General features: G+C 45.5%; 1 protein-coding gene across 1 annotated transcript in view; it reads left to right on the top strand.

Moving 5' to 3' along the window:
• Positions 1-1,388: 1,388 nt before the first annotated feature.
• The window catches only part of LOC116969171 (protein NLRC3-like), a 29,287-nt gene continuing 24,675 nt past the window's right edge, over positions 1,389-6,000 (top strand). The window contains exon 1 of the mRNA XM_033016089.1: positions 1,389-1,435. The gene's annotated coding sequence lies outside the window, so the exon portion shown is untranslated. The remainder of the gene's footprint in view (positions 1,436-6,000) is intronic.

The following is a 6,000-nucleotide window of genomic DNA, read 5'->3' as shown; positions in this document are numbered from 1 at the left end:
TGCTAGAGTTTGTTTAAAGGTAGAGAGAGATCACCTGTCCACAGCTGGGATAGTTCAGGACCAGAAGTAGTGCCATTTAATGCAGAATTGTATCTTTCAGCTATAATAGAGAAGGTACACAAAAATGCTGGAGAAACTCAGCGGGTGCAGCAGCATCTATGGAGCGAGGGAAATAGGCGACGTTTTGGGCCGAAACCCTTCTTCAGACTGATTATTATCATTGATAAATGATAATAGAGAATGTCTGCAAGATAGCAAAGGATAATCCCTGTTTGTTGAGGATGAATCAGTTGGAGAGCTGAGTACTGAGAGGAACAGGTGTTTGTTCAACAGTTCAGTAGTTCAATATGTAACTGTACAGTGAAATTCTTAAAGCACATATTACACATGGAGGCATCGCCACTTTGTAAGTCCAAATCCGATCCGCCCGCGAGCTCGATGTCCTGGTGCAGATCCTGTGAACTGACCTCCCTCTCCTCACCCATCTTTGTGTCCCGTGGGGCGCCTCCACCTACCTTGAAGGGCTGTAGGCATGAACCCAGTTCACCCTCCTACTGGGCCACTCCTCGCACCTGACGTCTCCAGCTCTCTCCCGGTAACGCCGTCCAATGAACCTTTGGGTGGGTTTGGGCGGCGTCCTGTAGAGATGAGACGGATGATTCTCCTGTGAAGTGGGACTGGTGGTGGTACTGCAGACAGATACCTGACATCATGGAGACCCTGCAGAGTCCAGGCCTGGGATATAATCCTTCTATTCTGGAATGGGAATTCCAGGGATGTGGTGGAATGTGCCATGGGAGCAGTGGGGACTACAGTTTCCAGCAGAGTTGGGATGCTTGTAGTTTATTTCCCGTTCCATCTAGTGGGGAATTTGGCAATGGGTAACATGATGGTGTGGAAGCTTTTGCCCTGAATGGCAAGGTTGTGGTAAGAATAGGGTCAGCAGTGTGACTGTAATTCCCCATCACTGCGTAGTGTTCCTCTTTCTCTGTGAGTTGAAGCCTCCAAACAGGTGAGGTGTGGATGTTGGAGATTGACAGTGTTTGGTCTGGAATAGCGATACGGAGATCAGGATGTTTGAAAGTTTCAGGGATCTGGCACAAATGATGAATTGCTGCCTTAGATAGATCAGACAAAGTGTTATGGATGACTGGGAAGACATGAAGAGCTAGGTGGTCTACTCCTGCTTTTATTGTTTGTTAATTTACAGGGGATACCATCTTGTTTGGATGGGGTGTTTTCCACATCTCCGTTGCACTGTAATGCTGTTTGTTGGTTCACAAGGCAATGTCCTTCACATTCAATTGTCACCTGATGGCTCTATTAATATTGTTTATTCCAGAGCTACAGAGTTTGTGATCACCTGTCGACATCATGGCTGAAGGTGGTGACTGGGGAGGTGATTCAGTGGCCTCTACATCAAAGGAACAAAAAGGTTTGTGAGCCTTCTGTGGCATATATATGTTACCCTGACAGTGCGTGTGCAACTGATGCAAGAAATTAGGCTTACACGGAAGTGGGAATAGGGAAGGGGCTGAGCCCAGAGTTGACATCTACAGGGACAGCACCGTCACAGGTGGGCGAATGCAGGAATTGTCTGATAAATCAGTTCACTTTTTGGAAACAAATGATCTGAGTTGCTGCAAAAGTTAAGTCAGCATATCAGAGGTCAGAATCAGATTCTGCACAGAAATGAGCCTTTGACCCGTAGACCACCTGTCAATTTCTCCACACTAATCCCATTTCTGAGCACCTGGTCTGTCGCCTACTATCAATGTACAGTTTGAAAGGACCTCCTACAATGTTGTGACAGAGTACCTGTCTCCAACACCACCTCAGGCAGCGTGTCCCAGACTGCAGCCATCACTGCTGAAAGATTCTTCCTGAAAGATCATCTTCTAAATCTCAAGGTCCCTGCATTAAATCGATGTCCCCTGGTGTTAGCCATCTCTACTGTGGAGAAAACTATTTCTGCCATTGACCCTATTTTTCTCATAGTATTCTGTACTTCTGGATCACTGCCTGTCCGCCCCAGTTTCAAGGAAGACGACTTAAATCACTCCAGTCTGCTGATAATTGAAATATTCTGTCCACAGCTGGGATAGTTCAGGACCAGAAGTAGTACCATTTAATAGAGAATTGTATCTTTCAGCTATGATAATAGAGAATGTCTGCAAGATAGCAAAGAATTATTCCCTGTTTGTTGAGGATGAATCAGTTGGAGAGCTGAGTGCTGAGAGGAACTGATGTTTGTTCAACAGTTCAGTAGTTCAATATGTAACTGCACAGTGAAATTCTTAAAGCACATATTACACATGCAGGCATTGCCATTTTCAAAGACCAAATCCGATCCGCCCGCGAACTCGATCTCCTGGTGCAGCTCCTGTGAACAGACCTCCCTCTCCTCACCCATCTTTGTGTCCCATGGGGCACCTCCACCTACTTTGAAGGGTTATAGGCATGAACCCAGTTCCCCCTCCTACTGGGCCACTCCTCGCACCTGACGTCTCCAGCTCTCTCCCGGTAACGTACGAACGAACCTTTGGACGGGTTTGGGCAGCGTCCTGTAGAGATGAGACGGATGATTCTCCTGTGAAGTGGGACTGGTGGTGGTACTGCAGACAGGTGCCTGACATCATGGAGACCCTGGAGTCCAGGCCTGGGATATAATCCTATTCTGGAATGGAAACCCCAGGGATGTGCCATAGGGACAGTGGGGCCTACAGTTTCCAGTAGAGTTGGGATATTTGCAGTTGGCCCATGAAATGGTTTATTTCCACTTCCAGCTAGTGAGTATCATGGTGGTGTGGAAGCTTTCATCCTGGGTGGCAGGGTTGTGTTTGGAAGAGTGCCAGCAGAGTGTGGCGGTAATTCCCCATTCAAGGGTGTTTCCTCCCTTTCTCTGTGAGTTGACGCCTCCAGTCAGATGAGGCGTGGATGTTGTGCATTGACCTTGCTTGTTCTGGAATAATGATATGGTGATCAGGGGATTTGAAAGCTTCAAGGATTTGGCACAGATGATGAATTGGGTCTTTGGGTAGATAAGCTTAAAGGCATTTGGAATACAGGGCAGACACGAGGTGCCAGGTGGTCTATCCATGCGCTTGTTATTTGGTTCTTGAGTTACAGAGGTATACCATTCGTTTGTGTTTTCAATGGGGTGTTTTTCCCATCTCCTCTATGTTGCTGGTGTTTGATGCTTCTGTTCCAGGAAATATTCTACATGGAGATCTTGCAATTTTGTGCACATCCTTCAATCATGATTTAAAAATAGCCACACAAATCTTTCTTTATAGTTACAATGATTGTCATTTTTGAAGTAATGTTAATAATAAATGCTTCATTGATCCCCTCAGGGAAATTCTGATGTCCAAGAGCCAACAACCAACAAACCCACATATTCAGAACGAAAGCAGACAAAAAATACATAAAATACAATATGGACAATACCTGAAAGCAATAAATACTTAAAAAGACCCAATAATTAACTATTAAACATGCAAAGCATTCCCATGCAGCCTAGCGGTCAGTATTATAAAATCTAATGGCTGCAGGGGTGAAGGAGCTCCTGAACCGCTCCGTGCTACAGCGCAGAGAGAGGAGCCGTGTGCTCTTTTGACCCTCCAGAATTTCATGGAAGGGGTGCCCGGAGTTGTCGAGAATGGCCTGCAACTTGCTCCTCATACACCTCACGAGCACATCCACCACAGAGTCCACCCTTCCCCCCCCCCCCCCCCCCCCCAGCACGGTGCTAGCTCTTTTTACCAGTTTGACCAGTTTTACCTTCTTGCTGTTTTTAACACTGATGTTGTTGCCCCAGCAGACAACAGCGTAGAAAATGACACTTGCAACCACAGCATAGTAAAATAGGCACAGCAAGTCATTGCACGCATTGAAGGATCTGAGCCTTCTGACGAAAAAGAGACTGCTCTGTCCTTTTTAGTGGAGGACATCGGTGTTGACAGACCAGTCCAGTTTGTTATCAAGGTGCACTCCCAGATATTTATATGTCTGCACCACCTCAATGTCAGCCCCTGCAGTGTTAACCGGTTGAAGGGGGAGCTTGGACCTGCCAAAGTTAACAACCATCTCTTTGGACTTGATAGTATTCAGGATGAGACAGTTCTCTTTACTGCAGACACAGAAAGCACTGGTCAAGTCCCTGTATTCCTCCTCATGTCCGTTCCTTACACATGCCACAATCGCTGTGTCATCTGAATATTTCTGTATGTGGCATGTGTCAGACTTATATTTCAAGTCTGCAGTATACAGGGTGAAGAGAAAACCATTCCCTGTGGGGCTCAAACATTACACACCACTGTCCCGGAAACACAGTCCCCCGGCTTAACAAACTGTGGTTGACCCATCGGGTAGTTGTATATCCAGGAGATAAAGGTGGAATCCACCCCCATCTTCTCAAGCTTGTCTTTCAAAATCAGGGGTTGGAGTATGTTACAGTGGGGCATTCTGAAACCTTGGGGAGATGCTGTATGTAATAGGTTTTGCAAGCAGCTGAATATAGAGGTAAAAGATTGTAATAACAGGTAATGTGGGTGGAACATATCTTTAAAAATAGTTTTTTTGTTATAGCAGGACATCTGCTGCAGTGAGTTAATATTGTTAATTCATATACAGCTGTAGATGTTTGAAATCTGAAATACAAACATACAATTCTGGATATACTCAGCAGGTCAGATAGCATCTGTGGACAGTCCCAATTCTGACCTTTGGTCTTCCACCGTATCTGACCAGATGCTGCCGGATGAACGAAGTTTCCTGCATTTTCATTATTGAATGCATTTTGTGATTTTTTTTTTTTTAATGCTGTGTGAAACATGGCAAACAATCGCACAAGATGCCAAACAATAATGTGAAAGCAGCCAGATAATATGTTCATCTATCTGGTTGTCAAAGCATACACTGCCAGAAGACTAAGGAAGTTGGGCATGCCTCCAATGACTTTACCTAACTTATCCTGATGCACTATAGACAGTGTCCTAGTGGAATGCATCACAACTTGAGTGTGGCAAATACTCTGCTACGATCCATAAGAAATGACAGTTGTTCATGACCCTGTCACCCAAATCAATCTTCACACCTCTCCCAATTGACTCCACCTATGATGCACGCTGCTTTGGAAAAGCAGCCAACGTAATAACCATATAACAATTACAGCACGGAAACAGGCCATCTCGACCCTTCTAGTCCGTGCCGAACACATAATCTCCCCTAGTCCCATATACCTGCGCTCAGACCATAACCCTCCATTCCTTTCCCATCCATATAACTATCCAATTTATTTTTAAATGATAAAAACGAACCTGCCTCCACCACCTTCACTGGAAGCTCATTCCACACAGCTACCACTCTCTGAGTAAAGAAGTCCCCCCTCATGTTACCCCTGAACTTCAGTCCCTTAATTCTCAAGTCATGTCCCCTTGTTTGAATCTTCCCTACTCTCAGTGGGAAAAGCTTTTCTAAGTCAACTCTGTCTATCCCTCTCATCATTTAAAAAACCTCTATCAAGTCCCCCCTTAACCTTCTGCGCTCCAAAGAATAAAGCCCTAACTTGTTCAACCTTTCTCTGTAACTTAGTTGCTGAAACCCAGGCAACATTCTAGTAAATCTCCTCTGTACTCTCTCTATTTTGTTGATGGAGGACCTCTCACACCCACGTCGTTCCGTCTCCTCCCATCGAAACCTCAAAAGCTGTAAAGCATGTATGACAAGATTACCTAACATAGTGTGATCAGGCTATTAAATATGCACCTTGTATGCTGAGGAGGTAATCCCGATTTCCCAATCTACCTTATTGTGGCCATTGCACTTTCTATATCAGCATATTGTCAGGTTGGGAGGAGTTCCCCCGCCACGGGTACCATGTAATCCCGTGCTACCTGCTCCATGGTTGGATAGTCGGCGACTAAACCGTCTCCTCCACCTGGTTTGCCAAGTGAGGAGGGGGCTGTAGACCCCCAGCAGGACCAAAAACAAGACCTG

This window comes from Amblyraja radiata, unplaced genomic scaffold (genome assembly GCF_010909765.2).
Source record: "Amblyraja radiata isolate CabotCenter1 unplaced genomic scaffold, sAmbRad1.1.pri S117, whole genome shotgun sequence".
Lineage (NCBI taxonomy): Eukaryota > Metazoa > Chordata > Chondrichthyes > Rajiformes > Rajidae > Amblyraja > Amblyraja radiata.
The sequence above is the reverse complement of the archived record's forward strand: the minus strand, read 5'-3'. Positions and strand labels throughout refer to the sequence as shown.